The 20,112-nt window shown below is 34.6% G+C and overlaps 1 long non-coding RNA gene across 1 annotated transcript in view; it reads left to right on the plus strand.

Moving 5' to 3' along the window:
• Nucleotides 1-15,917, plus strand: part of LOC109183164 — an 18,026-nt gene extending 2,109 nt beyond the window's left edge. Inside the window, exons 2-3 of the long non-coding RNA XR_002054503.1 lie at nucleotides 15,138-15,141; nucleotides 15,823-15,917. This is a non-coding gene — a long non-coding RNA (uncharacterized LOC109183164). The remainder of the gene's footprint in view (nucleotides 1-15,137; nucleotides 15,142-15,822) is intronic.
• The last annotated feature ends 4,195 nt before the right edge of the window (nucleotides 15,918-20,112 follow it).

Below are 20,112 nucleotides of genomic sequence, written 5' to 3' on the forward strand. Positions count from 1 at the left end.
AAACTAATTGAAAAAACTGGTTCATTGGTTTAACGGGTGTTTTTCACAAAAAAAAATAGGGAGCATCTTGAAAAAAAAAATTTATTTATTTTATTTTTGTTTATTTTCATTTTTGTTTGTGAGAAAAAAATCTACAAAATTTCTAATTTGATAGAGTTTGAAAACAAAAATGAAAATAAAAAAATAAAATAAATAAAAGAGTTTTTTTCCAAAATGTTCCCTATTGTTTTTTGAAAAAAATCTACAAAAATTCTAATTTGATAGAGTCTAAAAACAAAAATGAAATAAATAAAATAGTTTTTTTTTTTAAAAAAAAAAAGGTCCCTCGATTATTATTGGGTGTATTAGGCACAAAATAAGTAAACAGACCAAAATGGGTACAATTGGGTGAGTTTTTATAAAGTCGATGGACTACATTTGGTACAATTGAAAGTCGAACTGCAAAATTGAGAATGGGCAATAGTTGAATGACCATTTTGGGAAAAAACTCATATCTAAAGCAAAAACTTGCGTGAGACCGTCTCACAGGTTTCAATTCGTGAGACGGGTCAGATCTTTGATTAATGAGGTCAAGGATCCGACCCATTAATCAAATATCTTACCCGTCTCACGAATATAGACCCGTGAGACGGTCTCACACAAGTATTACCCCATATCTAATAGTATAGATAGTGTCCTACACTAAGTAGAATCAAACACTTACAAGTAATTTTGATATGAAAAAAACAACTAGCAAAACTAAGATTAGAACTGTCTATAGGTGGTTCAAGATGTAAACTCCTAAAAGCGATAAAAATGAGAGTAAAACAACAAGGGAAACAATCAAAACACACAAATTGATAACCTAGTTTGGAGAGAATTTCTCCTACACCTACGGCATATTCCAAAGTCAGTTTGCTCAACTCTCATTAATCATCAACCAATGAATCATACAAGAGGCAAACTATCATGCCATATAATGAATGCCCATTGCTAACCTCTAGAATATCTCCTCTAATGGCTCTAGGGTTGAACTATTTTTGATAAGTTTCCCGCGTTTCCAAGGCGGGAGAGGATGGAAGCGGAGGTGGCGCCACCACCCAGCTGCGGCGGTGGTGACGCGATTATGGAAGAAGGAGGGTCGAGAACGTTCAAACATTTTAGACAGACCAAGCGGTCCTTCGCGGAAGCCACGGCTGACCAGGCGGTGCTTGGGGAGGATGCGCCGTACCGCGACTCGGAGGCGAATTGGTTTGAGGACGAAATTTTTGTGGAACCAGATAAGGAGGATGATCTTCCACCACTAATGGAGGAGGTGCCGGTAGTCCGTCTGCCGCACGCTCTGAGGGCGGAGATCATCAAACCATGGAAGAATGCTTTATTAGTGAAATACCTGGGGAAACCTGTAGGTCTCTCTCTTTTCAAACAACGCATGCCAAAAATCTGGAATCTGCAAGGTAGGTCTAAGATCGTGGACCTAGGGTGGGGCTGGTTCGTGGTGAGATTTCAATTGCAAACTGACTGCTTACACGTCCTAGTTGATGGCCCTTGGAAACTCTTCGATCAATACGTAGTGGCACAGAGGTGGAAACCCCGGTTTATTCCAAGCACGGCCAAGCTTGAAAGAATGGCGGTTTGGGTCAAGCTACCGGATCTTCCGGTTGAATGCTTTAGATAAGACATTATCAAGATGGTGCTGAAACAGGTGGGTACCCCGCTGAAGTTGGACAAAACCACAGCGGGCGTAGAGAGAGGCAATTTCGCAAGGGCGGCGGTGGAAGTTGATCTTTCTAAACCGCTCGTAGCTTTAGTTCAGGTGGAGGATTGGCTTCAAAAAGTGGAGTTTGAAGGACTTCATGCGATTTGCTTTGACTGCGGGGAATTCGGGCATAGATCATCGGACTGTCCAAGGAACCAAGACAGTGGTACGGAGGCTACGGGTAAGGAAAGCAACGCGAATGAAGAAGCGGATGAATTGCATGCGAACATTAGAGAGTCTCGTATCAATCCTCCAACAGCTACCCCAACCAAACTGCACGGCTCATGGATGATTGTCCAGCGTAGATCAAGGGAGCAAAATGGAGGGAAGAACCACACTAAAGCGACCCAAAAACAGAACCAGAGAAAGCCGGATAAAGGGGAAACAGGCGGTGGTCTCCAGCCGATCTCAGGGATCCGTGAGGGCACTACCTACCACCGCAAAAGCCAATCTGCCGAGCAACAATACGGCCATAGCCGGATCGGTGCCTGCAGGCACAACCAGCGTAGGCCAGACGGGGGGCCCTTCTACAGGTAAGGTCCTCCCTAACGTTCCTATCCCTACTTCTAACGTCTTTGGCAGTTTGCAGGACCTCGAGGGATTGGTGGAAACCCCAATCATGGTGGAAGATAACACAAATACCAGAAGCGAGCTAAAAGATAAGAGAACAAGGAGAGTCAACAAAGGAAAAAAAACACAGGCAGCAACTCACGATACTGCCACCACCAAGTCTAGCTCAATGGGATCGACGTACATCAGTATTCCCGATGGGCGGTTCGTCTTTGGAAGCGTTGCTAACCTGAGCGCCATGGGGATAGTGACAGAGACTACGTGACACAAGCTTGAGGAATGCGGTGCTAATACTTCCTCGGCCTCTAAACCGTCCCAATGAATATTATCTCATGGAATTGTAGGGGGGTGGGGAACCGGCTTACGGTCAACCACGCCAAAGTTTTGATGTCAGATACCCAGGTGGGTGCCATCTGTTTTCTTGAGACCAAAACAAAAAACGTTTCTAAGTTAAACAAAATGGCCAAAAATTTGGGTTTTGATAAGATGTTTATTGTTAACCCCCTCGGTTTCGCAGGTGGTCTAATCCTCCTTTGGAGGTCGAGCATTTTGAATTTTCTGTGGTCAGGAACACTACTCAGGTCATTCATGGCATCGTTTGTGAGCCCGGATCTAACGTGCGGGTTTCTTTCGCCTACGTTAGACCCAACCAGATGGCCAATGAGAGTTTTTGGAGGGATTGTAAAGATTATAGCACCAACTTTAATGACCCTTGGATCATGATGGGGGATTTCAACGAGATTGCTGATAACACTGAACAATGGGGGAGTACATCGGTCAATCTTGGGCGCTGTTTAAACTTCGTAGGGGAGTTTAGTGCCTGTGGGCTCTTGGATATGGGGACCACTGGAGTCAGGTACTCGTGGATCAGACAAGAGGGCGGTAGGACGGTCCAGCGTCGCAAACTTGACAGAACACTCTGGAACCTGGAGGCCCAAAACCGTAGGACGGTCCAGATTCTGACCCAGGAAGAATGTTTTTGGTTCCAGAAATCCCGGCGTTTATGGATCCAAGATGGCGACAGAAACACGGCCTTCTACCATAAGTCAACACTGATCAGACGCAACAAGGCCAGAGTCAGATTATTAAAACTAGATGGTGAGTGGACTTCCAATGTGAAAAAAATTAATGATCATATCTCTAATTTTTTTATCAATCTGTTTGACAGGAAAAATGTTGTAGACAGCCAATCGGAAGATGACTACAGCGGCTTACTACTAGCCAAACACACGGCCTAAGGTGTGATATGGATATTAATGAAGTTAGAAAAGCCGTTTTTGATATGAAAAAGTTTGGGAGCCCGGGGCCAGATGGGATCCAAGCAGCCTTCTACCAAACCTTTTGGGAGGAAGTGAAGATCCCGCTATACCACTTTTTTAAAAAAAGCCCTTACAGAAGGTATGGTTCCTTTCAAAATTCTTGAATCTTACATCACTCTCATCCCCAAAAAAGATAGCCCAGAAACGGCGAGTGACTTCAGGCCTATTACCCTCTTGAACGTCTGCTTCAAGATCATCTCTAAAGTTATTGTTAATCGCATGCGGCCTATCATGAGAAACCTCATTGGTCCCTTCAAAATAGCTTCCTCCCTGGGAGGTCGACAGCGGATAATATCATTCTGACCCAGGAAATTGTCCACCATATGCGACAAAAAAAAAGGTAAAAAAGGGCTCATGGCGGTCAAACTTGACCTCCATAAAGCTTATGACAGTATATCCTAGGAGTTCTTGGAATCCACATTGGTGGCTTTCGGGTTCCCCCAGAATCTCATTAGCTTGATTATGTTTTCGGTCAGGGAAAGTTCAATCTCTATTTTGTTGAATGGCGTGAAGTTAGCTCCTTTTAAACCTAGCAGGGGGCTCAGACAAGGTGACCCCTGGCCCCCTATTTGTTTAACCTGGTCATGGAGAGACTTTCTTGGGATATTCAGGAGGAAGTTAGGAGGAACAATTGGAGACCTATCACCATCTCTAGAGGTGGAACGGGGGTCTCCCATTTGTTCTTCGCCGATGATCTCATGCTCTTTGCAGAAGCCTCGGATAGTCAGGGGAGAATCATAATGGACTGTATGGGTAAGTTCTCCAGGAAGTCTGGACTCAATATCAATACTTCCAAATCTAATATCTTCTGCAGCCCAAATACGAGCCTAGGGACCAAGAGACACATTAAAAGAATGACCGGGATCTCCGTTTCTGACAACCTTGGTAACTATCCGGGCATACCTATTCTCCACAAACGTGTGTCTAAGCAGACCTTCGGGTATATCTTGGAAAATATGAAGAGAAAACTAGCTAGCTGGAAGGCCAATACGCTAAGTCTCGCAGGGAGGCGTACCTTAGTACAATCTGTACTTTCCTCGATCCCGGTCTACACCATGCAGGTTTTTAAGCTCCCGATAGGTACTTGTAAAGGTATTGACAAAATCTGTAGGGACTTCCTATGGGGCGACTCCGATCAGAAAAGAAAGATTCACCTTGTGGGGTGGAAGGAAATCTGCAAGCCTAAGGACATAGGTGGCATGGGGCTCAGAAAATGTTCAGATTTTAATGATGCTCTTTTAGCTAAACTTGCCTGGAAACTAATCACGTGTAAAGACAAACTTTGGGTTAAGGTGATGAAGGAAAAATACGTCAAGAATGAGAATTTCTTTACAACTCCCACGGCCGCCAATGCTTCATGGGGCTGGAGAAGCATCATAAGAGGCCGTTCTATCGTGGAATTAGGGGCGGCTTGGTGAGTCGGTAACGGAAACACTCTCAACTTCTGGTCAGATTGGTGGACGGGCGAAAAACCCCTCGCCCTCATGGACAACGTGGATATCCCGGCGCACCTAGCAGAAGCTAAAGTAAGCGACTTTATTCTGCCAACTCGCTCCTGGGACATCTGCAGACTTCTATCGTTATTGCCTCATGAGGCAGTTGACAAGATTCGAGAAACGCTTATAGCTATGAGCGATAAGGTAAACGATGCTTTTTTTTGGCCTAACGCACCTTCAGGTGCATTCTCGGTGCATAGTGCCTTTTCTTACATTGCAGGTTTTGACGTGGAGGAATCAGATGATAACTGGACTTGGAAACTTCGCGTGATCGAGAGGTGCCGGACTTTCATGTGGCTCCTCATGAAGGGGAGACTCCTCACGAACATGGAGCGATGGAGAAAGGGACTCACGGAAGACATCCAGTGCAACACTTGTGGAGATGGAGAAGAATCGATGGCGCACATTCTAAGGGACTGCAGGTTCGCCAATGACTGCTAGAAGAACACTTTCCACCCTACCTGCTTCCGCCATGACGCTGTAACTCCTCTCTTCACTTGGTTGAAATTAAACTGTAAGGCAACAGAATGGATAAACAGGCGGCCTTGGAGCATCACCTTTATTTATACCTACTGGGAATTATGGAAAGCACGCAACCTATGGGTCTTCGATAATAAGGCAACGGAGCCAACAGAGGTAGTGCGACGAGCAAAATTCTTAGCCGATGATTCTGTGGCAGCTTTCATCAAGAATAAATGCATGCTAGTTGGTAACATGCGTTGGGTTTTCTGGCACCTGCCAGAACCAGGCTGGATAAAGATCAACACCGACGGTGCTTATAATTTATCTACGGGTCTAGCGAGTGCCGGAGGCCTTGCTCGTGATCACAACGGGGATTGGCTCTTTGGGTTTGTCACTAATATTGGGGCTTCAAATAGTTTTGCCGCGGAGCTGTGGGGCCTAAGGGAGGGTCTACGGCTGGTAAAAGACAGGGGTCTTCGAAGAGTTCTTTTTGAGTTGGATTCAGAAGCGGTTGTGGCGGCTATGGGCGGAGAAAAGTACATAGATGAGTGCTCTTGTACCATTTACAAAGATTGTAAGATGTTGGCAATGGACATGGGTAATGTGATCTTCCGGCACACCCTGCGCGAAGGTAACAAATGCACTGATCATCTGACCAACCTGGGCCAGTCTGCAACTTGGGGGACCACTTGGCTCGAGGTCCCTCCTATAAGCCTTACTCCTCTCCTTACTGCGGATGCCTATGGGGCAGACACCGCGAGACTTTGGTAGTCTTTCCTCCTTCCCGTAGTGTACGGGTCCTTTCCCACCAAAAAAAAAAACCATGCCATATAATCGACAAATTAAATTACTTAGTAGGACAATGAACACAATTTGCTAGAGAGTTAGCAATGATGATCCCCCGATCAGCGCAACTTGAGGCTCCCCCTCAATTGCGACTCCTCCCTAGCATCCTGTCAAGTACGTTTGGAATTTCCAGGGAGTCAATGCTCTAGTTTTTGAATAACAGGAATGTTAAGGTAACTCGACTTGATCAACTTTTGCTCTACTTCAATTCTTCTCTAAACGGGATCAAGTATTCGATTAAGATCAATATGTACTTTTCTAAGAATATTCTATGTAATTCAACTCAGTTCTCAAAAGAGAATTAATGCATCATAATCCGTGCAACTCTACAGTCTTCTTTTTTATATCTTCGAATCACGCAAAAGTCTCAACAACTTCAACTTCATTGAACTTGAAAGTGAACTAGATGCTAAGCTAGTTCATTCTCCAAGTGGCTCTTCTTTAGAACTTGATTCAGGTAGTCCAGGTGTTGTGCCAGAGGAAAAACATTACAACTCAAATAATGAACCAACTCTTTGTTCCAAAAATCATTAACAACTAGGAGGAGAGAAAACTTTAGGGTCTGTTTACTAACTGGATAATTTTTTCAGTTTTCTGAAAAACTGGAGAATTTGAGAATAGAAAGAAGACATGTTTACTAGCACAATTTTTCATTTTGAAAACTCAAAACATTTTCATATTTTCTAGAAAACTGGAGAACGTACTTTTAAAAACTATTTTCTAAATGAAAAATAGAATCATTTATCATCTATATGGCTATATATCACTATTACCACATTCTCACTATTATCTACTTACATATTTATTCATTACTATAATTACATTCATTATCATCTTCTTTTACTTATCATTATCTTCTGTCTTTTCTACTCAAATTTACTTATATAAACATAACTTATTTGCTTACGCGTAAAGTTAGACATTATTCATATTTTCACAATTAAACGAACTATACACCAAATTTTAGATTGATTGAACTCAATATATTATTAGTTAAGATATTTTTAGTCATGTTATATTGTAATACAAGTTTTGGCTGGATATCACATATTGAAATTTCACATATATTAGACTTCAAAGTCAAAATTTTATATATATATATATATATATATATATATATATATATATATATATATATATATATATATATATATATATATATATATATACATACATTTCATTCAAATGAATATATCAAAAAAATATGTTAAATATTAGCTCAAAAAAATTTAATGTTATCTAAACTAAATTTTAGGTGAACTTAAAGGTTATTTGTTAGGTTATATGATAAGTGCCTAAATATTCACGTTTTCACCTTGCATTTAAACTTATTTTTCATGTCATTTGTTATAATTAATTTTTTCCAAAGTGTTCCTCATTTGATTCATTTGTGTGTTTAGGTGTAATTCTTAATGATTTAGATAAATTGAATGATTTTTGGAGCATTTCCGATGCATGTAGAGTCAATGGGAGCCAATGAGAAGCTATGAAGATGGGGGTAACACCTCTTAGAGAGCCAAATTGTGGTGTGTTCAATGGTCCTGATCATTTAGACAAACAAAGGCAAAAGTGGAGCAAAAGATGAAAAAGTTGAAATTCTAGCACAACTCATTCATTGCTTGGTATTTTGACCATATCTCAGTGTAGAAATATCCAAATCAAGTGATTTTTACGCCATTGGAAAGATAACTTGAAGGACTATAACTTTGATGAATACTATAAACATGAATTCAAAGGATTCAGGGGTAAAAAGTAGCATAGAAGATAGATAATGTGCACAAAAATTTTACCTTGGGGGGGGGGGGGGGGGGGGGGGGGTAGGGCACAACCGCACAAGCACACCAATGCCCACAAGGCAGTGTCAATGTTTTGCTGGGCAAGTGCATAGGCACCCCGTGCTCGTGCCTACCCGGTTCTTTTGTATTTAAGTTCCTTCTGATCAAATTCTACTCAGTTCTAAACGTATCACGAACCCTAGTTATTTTCTACCATTTCCTTTCATATTTTTAAGTTAGATTAGACTTATATTTATATTCCTAAATATTTTGGAAGCTTGGATTGAAGCATTTAACCTTGGATTGAAAGGATTTCATATCTATTTTCAATAGATAAGTTTTTCTTCTCTTTATTTCATTCCTTTGCAATTTACTTTCTTGCTTTATTGCTTTGATCTCATATCTTGTGTTTTTATGGATTTCCTTGTTAATTATGAATATTGTGTTATTTTCATTATGCCTATGTTTGATTGGTTCTCCTTGGAGGGAGGTAGGGATGTATGCTAGGTGTTTGATGGATGACTTTGAATTGATTGAAAATGAAAGTTGAGGCTTGACCTTGATGATGTTGATTGACATGGTTGAGTCCCGATTAGGGAGTGACAACTTAGTCCAAGCTCATGGAGTTGATCAATCATGCTTCACTTTTGAGAAAAGGGGAATCTGTGATGTTAAGAACACCAAGTATTTGATGAAATGCCTCTTAGACATTCTTGAGTCATGAGAATGTCCTTGAATGTTCTAGGAGTGTGAGATGACCTTGAGAAAGGTTTCCGACATCTATCATCTTATTTTGGCCCACAATTTGGTTTCACTTTCTTGACCTACCTTTAGTTCCTATCTACCTCCAACTTCTTATCATTTGTATTCATTAAAATATGTTGTTTGAAATTGTGTTTATTGTGTTTGTATCCATATCTACCCTATGTTTTGGCTAGATTTCCATGTGGAACATCAATATCTTATGCTAAGAACCCTAAAGCTCTACTATTATCACCAATCATTGTGAGAACGATATCCGGTGTAAGGATACCCTCTTACACATCCACTCACCTAAAATGCTACTTCATCATTATATTTTTAGTTATGTTATATAGGATATAAATTTGGTTCGGATATCAAATGTAGAAATCTTAAATATATTAGACTTAAAAGTTTTTTAAAAAAATAATAATAAAAACAAATTATATTTGTTCCATTTAAATCAAACATATCCAAAAATATTTAAAATATAAGGTCTAAAAATCAATAAAATTACACTTGCATTAATTTTATTATAACGTTAGTCTAAAAAAATAAATGTTATTAAACAAATTTTTTAAACAAAAAAAAAACAGATAATAGAACACGAATAATGAAAACTGAAAAATTAGAAAATTAAAAATAAAAAACAATTTTTTGAAATATATGAGCCCTTAATCTTTGTATTACACATTAATAGAGAACATCCATCGCAACACTTGTTCTGGAGTATGTACTATCACCTTCCTATTTCCCCAAAATTCTACGTAAAAAAAGTTTCTGGTATTTGCACCCATCGTCACCCATAAAAAGTCCCCGATTACATATTACTCCCTCCGTCCCATTTTATTTGTCTGGTTCGGTTAACGAGGCTTGACTGAACCTATTTTTACTTCAATTTTTCATAATATTAAGTTTATTTTTAGTATATAAAATTTATATACTTAGAAACTACATTAAAAGTACTATTAAACATAAAAAATCAAATTAAAAATTAATTAAAAATTACTAAAGAAAATAAGCAATGAAGAAAGAGTTGGATTGACCAATGAATAGTAAATAGGACAGGCAAAATGGGACAGAGGGAGTATTTTTTAAAAAAATAAATGGGTATCCCGACCCTTTTTATGCTAAAATTGCGGCGGATACTTTTTTTTTTTTTTTTTTTTTTTTTAATCCGTGAGGATCGTGGATAATAATTTTTTTAATTTAAAAAATATATACATAATTTTGCAAAACCAACACAACAAATTATACAATATGCATACTCTTCCCAATAACCCAATAATATACTCTAAACTTCACAATTATACAAAACTAACTATAAACAGTATATATATCATGACAATATTTATATCTAACACAATAATAACAATTAACACATTTAAAATTGAAATCAAAATAGTTAGTCAATACGATATTATATCAATTAATAACAATACTTGCCCTTAGGATTGGGTTCAACCTTTTGTAAGAATTAATAACAATACTTATTAATTAAAATAAAAGATAATATTTAATTTAATGTAACCAAAGTTACACGTACTCTTTTAAAAAGTATGTCATCCACAAGTTTCGAATCTCATTTATTTCGTTGCAAGAGTACAATGCTTCTTCAAGTGTCTACAAAATTATTTAATTAATCAAATTATTAAATATGTTAATTAATAAATTATAATTTTACTATGCATAGTTCTATTTACATTCACTTATCTCATATAAACAATCAATCGGTGAATATTAATTGACAATCTCATACATGTATCTCAATACATATAACATAATATCCCCACTCATCACCTCCCGGTTGTTGGGGACACTATAAAATACATATGTATTTTAGTAGTTTAAACAAGAGTTAATTCTCAAAATGGTCATTTGACTATGACATTTTCTCAAATTGGTCTCTTAACTTTTAATTTCACCAAATAGTCCTTCGACTTTTGAATTTCAAGCTAAAATGGTCCTCTGTTAGCTTTGGCGTTAAGTTGGTGTTAAAATGAAAGGTAAAACTGGAAATTTAGGTTTTGCACTCCAATTTAAAGCAATATGTGATTCCTTTCAGGAGTATGCACACATATTTCTTCAAATTAGATTTTTGCTATCCTAAATCTACAATCAAAATGTGGGATAATCAACTAGAAGGCCAGAAATCTTTGCCTTGGGAAGTTTATGGATGAAGTTGAAGATAAAATTTTTTGGCCTTCTAGGTGATTATCAATTAGCTGGCCGATTCATAGGTTTAAATGACAAAACTAAATTATAGAATTAAACATGGTCATTTGTGGGGTCTTGAATTTTTAACCACTACTTGTTGAAATAATAACACTTATGTGTGTCCGTTTAGCATATATGCTTTAATGTTTCTTAGGTATGAGTTGACATGAGAATAATAGGTAAGACACCCTAGAAAAGAATCAGTTATGTGGAAGAGAAATGAGATCGCTTCAAAGAATAATTGTTTTGGACTCAATTCTATAAAAACTCCTGCAGAACTAAACAATGTGTTTAATGGCTAAAATGGACTCACCATGAGAATTGAATAAAGATTTGAGGTTTCTAGGTAAAATATATCATCGTTTATACTAGCACCATGACGGTTCATACACATCGAGCCTATTTGGCAGCTAGATGGTAAGCAAATATGTCTTTACAATGGAAGATTCAAAGGTTGATACATACATATTCAGTGAACACTATTGTGTCTTTTTCTCATATATGACTTTTTTTAAGTCACAAGGGAGATTGTTGAAAAATCGGCATGTGAGTGGTCATTTTGAGTGGGTAGATTAAGTTAAAGTGGAATTGGGTTCTCCTAATACTTTTAAATCAAAATGTAATATTTAATGGTTGAAGAATTACTTATAAGAAATGATGTAATACTAATAAAGAATAAATTAATTGATTATTACTTATGAGTGAAAACGTGGGATGAATTGATTATTACTTATTAGAAAAAAAAAGTGATACTTTAAAAAAATGTAATTTTTTAAAATCAAAATGTAATATTTAAAATTGAAGAGTTACTAAGATAATTTATAAAACTTATGAGATAAAGTGTAATGCTTGTGAAAAACTTTATTAGTTTCACGATAAAGATTAATGAGACCGTCGGAGATTTTGCCTATTTTCGGGTCGTTATATCATAGACCGCGGTGCATGTGCACCGCGGTAAAAAACGGCGCCGTTTCTTTAAGTAAAGAAACGGCCCGCCGTTATAGTTAACAGAGTCCGCTTGTTTGGTGTATTAAACATCAACTGACACTACAGTATATTTAAACCGACACTGCAGTTATATCAAAATGATACTGTAGTTATAGTGAAATGAAACTGCAGTGTATATAAAATAAAACTAAATAACATTTCACATATTTGAGTGTATATATTGTACAATGAAGCTGTAATTATATCAAAATGATCATGTAGTTGTGTTTTAATGAAACTATAATGTATATAAAATAAAATTAAATAACATTTTCACATATTTGAGTCTATAAATATCGAATGAAACTATAGTTATATCGAACTGAAACTGTAGTTGTGTTGAACTGAAACTGCAGTGTATACAAAATGACACTGAATAACAGGATTACTTTTTGCGAAAAGGTGCAAAACGACGAAAAACAAACACCATTTCTTTTCATTTAAAAAAAGGACGCGCGGTGCATGATTGATCAATTACTTTAAGTTGACATATTTGAGTTAAAAGAAATGTGATGGAATTACTAAATTCTATTGAAGGTGTTCAAATCCAGCCCAAATGTAGTATATACCTTTAGAACAGAAAGGCCCAAAACATATGGCTTATTGGCATTAGAAATGTAATGTATATGCCCACAGGAAAGCCACACCGGTTGTTATACAATGGACCATCGTCCATAGTGCTACGTGGACCATAGTTGTCAAATGAAACTGTAGTAAAATTAAAATGATACTTTAGTGTTGCTAAAATGAAATTAGTATGTGTAAAAAATAGAACTTAAAAACAAAGCTCATTCAACAATGTATATTGTCAAATGAAATTGTAGTATAATTAAAATTATACTTTAATGTTGTTAAAATGAAACTAGTGTGTGTGAAAAATGAAACTAAAATCCAGAATCATACAATAACATATATTGTCAAATGAACGTTGAGTGTAATTGAAACAATACTTTAGCATTATTATAATTAAACTAGTGCGTGTGGAAAAATGAAACTACAAAATAGAGTTCATACAATAATGTATATTGTTAAATAAAATTGTATAGAATTAAAATGATACTTTGGTATTGCTATAATGAAACTAGTGCGTGTGGAAAATGAAACTGAAAAACAGAACAATATTGTCAAATGAAACTAAAGTGTGATTAGAATGATACTTACTTTATGGATCACATTACTACATCGACCATGGTCCATAGTAAAATTTGCCAAAGCCACACGACAAATTATATTGTAGACCAGGGTCCACAATGCAATACACAGAATTTGACTTCATAATGCACGAATTCATGTTCATAATACACATACACATAAACATGATATAATGAACTTGAATTATGTGCATTATGAACATTAATTTTGTGTATTATGTTAAGTGTTTATGTGTCCTCACTCCTCAGCTATATAATACACAGAATTCATGTTTATAATGCACAGAATTCATATTCATTATGTTGAGTTTATGTGTATGTGTATTATGAACATAAATTCTGTGTATTGGATCAGGGTCCACAGTGCACTGTGGACCCTGGTTCATGATATAACGATCGAAAGCGCCCCCCCCCCCCCCCCCCCCACACACACAAAAAGTGGATTTCAATATTTTATTGTCCATTGTTAGTTTATAAATATTTTCTTAAATTGTATTTTAAGTTAATTTTATTGAATTTTTTTTTAGTATACCTAGGGTTTCTATCGTCGGACACAGTGACTAATTCACTCGCTGAATTGTAGTTATTTTGAAATCTGATAACTTTCCTTATATAAAAATTAATCGTGAAACCATTAAATGACTGTAGTATTTGGTAGAGGTGGGTACTGACTACTGAGTCATAACAAGTTTGGTTTGGAATTATTCAAGATATCTTTTTTTTTTTTAATCGGATTAAAATTTAAACTGAATACATAACAAAATAAATAAATTTAAATTTAAATTGGAGGCATACGAAATTCTGCTTAGGTTTTATCTTCATCAATCTGGACTTAAATGTTCATATACTGACACAAAAAATTTATTATTTGAATAATTTTGTCTTTGGTATTAGATGTTGCGAAGGAAAATTTTGGTTGTACTGTGTTTACTAATTAAAGAAAGTTAGAAAATTAAATAAAGGGAAAATTGTAAAAAATGCCCCTCTATAATATGCCAATTATCAATGTCACCCCTGAATTATGAGTGGTGTAAATGTTGCCCCTCAATTATCAAAACGGTGCACATATAGCCCCTCCCGTAACGGACATGTGGTTCCTCGTTAGTGTACGGCACCGTTAAGTTGGAGTAAATATGTAATTTAGTTGTTTTTTCCCTCCCTCGATTGGAAATACCTGCGATGTACAGCGGTGGGGAACCACATATCCATTACGGGAGGGGCTATATGTGCACCATTTTGATAATTGAGGGGCAACATTTACACCACTCATAATTCAGGGGTGACATTGATAATTGGCATATTATAAAGGGGCATTTTTTACAATTTTCCCTTAAATAAATAAAAATAAACAAATACGTTTATATTAATTATTATTATATGTACATTTTAAAAATAGAGAATAAGAGCATCCTTATCAGTTGAGGTTATTTCTAAGTTATTTGTGGGTCCCAGCATCCACCTCATCCTCTATCATCTCATTCAATTACAAAAAACCCTTCTCCACATCAATTTTGAGTTATTTCTCAGTTTTTTATGCACCCACCATTTAACTCACTATATTTTAATTATTTCTCTTACTTATTGGGACCACAAATATACCATACTTTGCATAAGAAATATTTTTGAAATAACTCCTCCCCACATCAGCTATTAACTTTGAGTGGAGAGAATTCATATAGAAATAACTCCTAAATAACTACTAGTATGGATGCTCTAAAGAATGAAAGTTTAGTAAACAAAATTTGAATTATTGAAGTAAGCATTAAGCAATGTCTATAATAATAGAAAATAAATGATGTCATATATGTGACTCTCCTTGAGAAAATGTTAAATAGTGGGGTATTGACTCTTTAGGCTATAACAGATAGAGAAAGTACAGAACATATACTATCTTGTAATATAGTCAATAATACTAAAAAAATAATTGACGGTTGATATAGTAAAAAATATTTAAATTTTAAAATACAATAGTTACACATACATTTTTTAATTATCCTCGAGAGTGTTTATTTTATAACATGTGAGACCAAATTAAAGAATACATTTATAATATTTGATATTTTAAAGTTAAATAATAAAAATGGTTTATTATTTGTTATTTATTTATTTTTCCCCATTTATATAAGGTTGAATAATGGTAGCAGTAGTCCTTGGTAGGCAATGCCCAGTGGGTAGTAGTTTCACTGGTTCATAAAAAGATCAATAGTTGCAGTAATAATTTTTACTCCGTATCTATTGTGAGAGAACTCTAGTCAAGTTAATTTGCTAACTATAGAGTTTCAAGTTTTACTTTCAATAAGAATTATTTATTGACTTTATTGATTTTAATTGGTTAGCTATTATTGACTTTATTGATTTTAATTGGTTAGCTATGGATAACCTAGGTTAGTTTACCTCCTTGTGATCCTTTATCGGCTAGTGCACAAGTCAGCTAGAGCACACATTTGGATAGTAGTTGTGAGCTTTTCTGTAAAATCAAAGATAATAGTAGTAATAAAATAAATTTAATAATAATAAGAGAAAATGGTCAAATACACCCCCGAATTTTATATGAGAAGTCAATTAGGCTCTCGAACTTTTGAAAGTTACAAATAAGAACATAAGCATGTTAATTTAGTGCATTAAGACCCAAAAACTTGTTAATAACCTATAATAACAAGTCACTAGGTTTCATGGGATATTCTGGTTACTTTCAAGTGAAAACCGACGATGGCCAACTAGCAAGTCGCCGGAGAAGGCGTCGCAGTTGGTCGCCATCTCCGGTTACTGGAGATGGCAACCAAACTAGTCGACGGGAGATGACAATCAAACTGGTCGCCTTTTACGTCATCGATTTGGTGAAGGCAACCAGTTTTGTTGCCATATCTAGTCGCCAGAGAAAGCGACCAACTGCGATGCCTTCTTCGGCGACCAAGTGGTCGCCCGTCACTGGTTTTCACCCTGAACATCGTTGGACAACCATCAGAATCCTATAACAGGTCACTAACCGATTTTTGGGTTTTGATGTACAAAATTGACATGTTTATATACTTAATTGCAACTTTCAAAAATTTGAAAGCCAAATTAACTTCGATGGTGTATTTAACCTTTTCCCCTAATAATAATAATGATAATAATAATAATAATAATAATAATAATAATAATAATAATAATAAGTAGCATTTTAGACTTTATACTACTTATTCTCTTTAAATTACCATTTATATTAAACATTGAAATTGAAATTTTCAATAATTCCATTCATGCAAACCAAATATTGAAATTTAAAGAGCAAATACCAATTTTGGTCCCACGAGTATTAACAAAACGACAGTTTTGGTTCACATGTTTAATTCCTACCAATTTTTATCCACAACTACTGTTTTAGTACCAAATTTCATCCACAATTATTGTTTTAGTGCCAAAATTCATCACGCCGGCCACTCTTTCATTTAAGACATGTTGAAAAATGAAATTATTAAGGATATTTTCGTCTTTTTCAAATTAAGATTTCAATTTGAGCATGAATAAATGGATTTAAATTCTAAGATCTATCCCAATTTACAATTCTCCCCTCCTCAAATTAAGGTAGGATGAGGAGGAGAACTGCGAATTAAGATCGATCTTAGGGTTTAAATCTCTTTATTCTTGTTCAAATTGAAAATGACGAAAATGCCTTTAAATTTTTTTAAATTTCGGCATGTCTTAAATGGATGAGGAGACCGGCGTGATGAATTTTGATACTAGAATAATACTCGTGGATGAAAATTGTTACTAGAACTATAATCGTGGACGAAAATTGATAGGAATTAAATATGTGGACCAAAATCGTCATTTAGCTAATACTCGTGTGATCAAATTAGTAGTTGTTCAAATTTAAATTACAACTTTATTTCCATATTATTCGTTTCTTATGAAATCATAGTTTTTTTTTTTTTTCAATCTAATTTTCTCCCTCCAACCAATTATCCGGTTAGATTAATCAAAAATTTTGGGAGAAGATTAATCAAAAATTTTGGGAGAAGATTAATCAAAATTTAAAAGTGGAATTTAATCTAATTCGAAAATAAGGCCGCGCGGGGTGGGGATGGAGGGAGACAGAGCTGACAAGCGGAGGACAGACTACAGAGAGCAACACACGTTCACGTGCGCCCTTCTTCCATTCTATCTTTTTCCTTAACTCCAAGTCCCTTCAAATTTTTTTTTTTTTCTTTTTAAGTAATACTTTATATCCCATTTTATTCTCCCAACAGGTTGAATACCGAACCCAAGGACCCCCCACACTTCTTTTATCCCGTTTTATGTGTATAGAATTCTGTCTCAGTTAATGAGACGTGATTAGAGTTATTTTTAATTAAATTTTTTAATATTAAATTTAGTATTAATATACAAAATTTATATATTTAAAAATTACACTAAAAATATTATTAAACACAAAAAGAAATATTTTAAATTTAAAAATATGTAAAAGATACTAAAAAAAAGAGTTAATAGTAGGACAGATAAAATAGGACAGATAAAATAAATCATAACGTTCTCTATACATTTCTTTAAAAAAAATATTCTTAATTTCTTTTACCAAATACCTATTCTCATTCAAAATGTATAATCATCCATTTATAATACTTTAACATTTTAATAAAATTATAATATATATTACAGAGGCAAAAAAACAAAAATAAAAAAAAAATAAAAATAATTATATGGAGCAGAAGATTGCATTGGGGTTGTACAGCGTAGGATACCTCTCTGCGCTGTTTTGCCTTTTCATGCTTTTTCTCTGCAATCGCCAGCCTTCTCCACACGTGTCCCTTGTACTCTTCTGTGCCTCTTTGTCCCCCGCTCTACATTTTATTTTATTTTTTTTCCAAAATTTCAACTTAAGCTAAATTAATTATAAATTTTTTTAAAATTATTGTTCAAAAACGTCAAAGGAAGGAAATCACAAGTTATCCATCAATTCTTAATTTTAAATTTTTTTTTTATTTATACACTCTGTACACAAATAATTTTCATCAACTCATCAATTTTTTAAGCTTTAGGTCTCCCAATTCATACACTTCTTTTCTTTCTTCATTCTCCATAATATATATATATATATATATATATATATATATATATATATATATATATATATATATAATCCCTCCTTTTATAGTTTTATTCATACCCTCAAATCATAAATAAAATAATTAAAAATAATAAGTGTATTTAATGAAGTATAACTACTTCTTTTCCCAAAAGATTGAATCCCCAACTCTAAGGGCTCGTTTGGTTCGCGGAAAATATTTTAAGGGAAGTGGAATTGAAATTCCATGAAAAATAATTACTAGGAAGATGAATTTCATTGTTTGGTTGGTGAAAAAAGAATTATTGGGAATACTAATTCTATTGTTTGGTTAGATTTGGAATTGTAAGGAATAACGAGTATAAAGACCTATATGCCCCTACAAATTAATAAAAGTAATATAATTAAAAAAAGTAAACAAGGGTAAAATAGGCATTCCATCTCACTTTTTCTTCGCATCTTCCATGGAAAACAAAATCCTTGGTCCAACCAAGAATTTTGTTTTCCTCAAATTTGAGGAATTCATTTTCCAATGGAAAATGAATTCCTTGAACCAAACACAAGAAAACAACACTTTCCTCCACTTCAAGTTGGAAAACATTTTCCATGAACCAAACATCCCCTAATGGTCTCTACACCCCGACACGACAGAGCATTTGGGAATTGAGAGGATGTAAATCATTGTGACTTAATGGCTCAACAGACATGGCCAAATGCCGGTGCATACAAGGGATCTGTCCACTTTGGACATAGTCCCCACACTGATGTTGTCGAAATTCGAACATTGATCTTTTCTCTCAAATAGTGCCTACTGAACCATTGAGCTAGGTGCGCATCATGCGTTCAAATTATATTGTATTAGATGAAGAAAAATGAAAGAATAAAAATCATAATTTTTTCATTTTATAAATTAATCAAAGCATGCTATAATAATAAGAACTAAAGAAAAGGAAAAAAAAAGAAGAGAATTTATGTAGTATTATTTTAAAAAATGGTCTTCTAAGGTCAATAATTAATAATCGTGTAAAAAATGAGAAATGATTTTTTTTCTATCTACTTTTATTTTTCAAATATAGTTAATATTTAATTTAATTAAATATAATGTAATATTACGATATTCAATGTGTAGTAGTCTCTCTATATAGCTTGTGTACTTATCATTATTATTATTATTATTATTATTATTATTATTATTATTATTATTATTATTATTATTATTATTATTATTATTATTATTTATTGATTGATTGATTAAGCTAACCTTTAAAAGAAATTACTCCGTATTTGTTAGTTTTATTTAACATTTTATTAATATGTTTAAATTGAACTTTTTATGTGTTTAGTAAAACTTGTAACATGATTTTGATTTAGTCTTAAACGACTTTTTGTGTTTGCATAAGTCATCGATTTTGATAGTTTTTCCAAAAGAGTTCTCTCTGTTAAAATAATTTAGTAATTTCACATTTATTAATACCCAATTTAGTCTTCAAATATAATAATTTTTTCCAAGGTAATCTTCGACTATAGTGATTTTATCTAATTTAATAATTGACTATGCTAATTTTTATCAATTTAGTTTTTGATTCTAAGAGCTGAAGATTCAATTGGATAAAACCATCAAAGCCGAGTACCTAATCAAGCACAAAAAGTCGTTTAAGACTAAATTGAGAAGAACCACTATAATCTAAGACTAAATTAGGTATTAACTCGCAGTATTTTATATATATATATATATATATATATATATATATATATATATATAT

Source organism: Ipomoea nil, unplaced genomic scaffold (assembly GCF_001879475.1).
Source record: "Ipomoea nil cultivar Tokyo-kokei standard unplaced genomic scaffold, Asagao_1.1 scaffold1101, whole genome shotgun sequence".
In the NCBI taxonomy this organism is placed as follows: Eukaryota; Viridiplantae; Streptophyta; class Magnoliopsida; order Solanales; family Convolvulaceae; genus Ipomoea; species Ipomoea nil.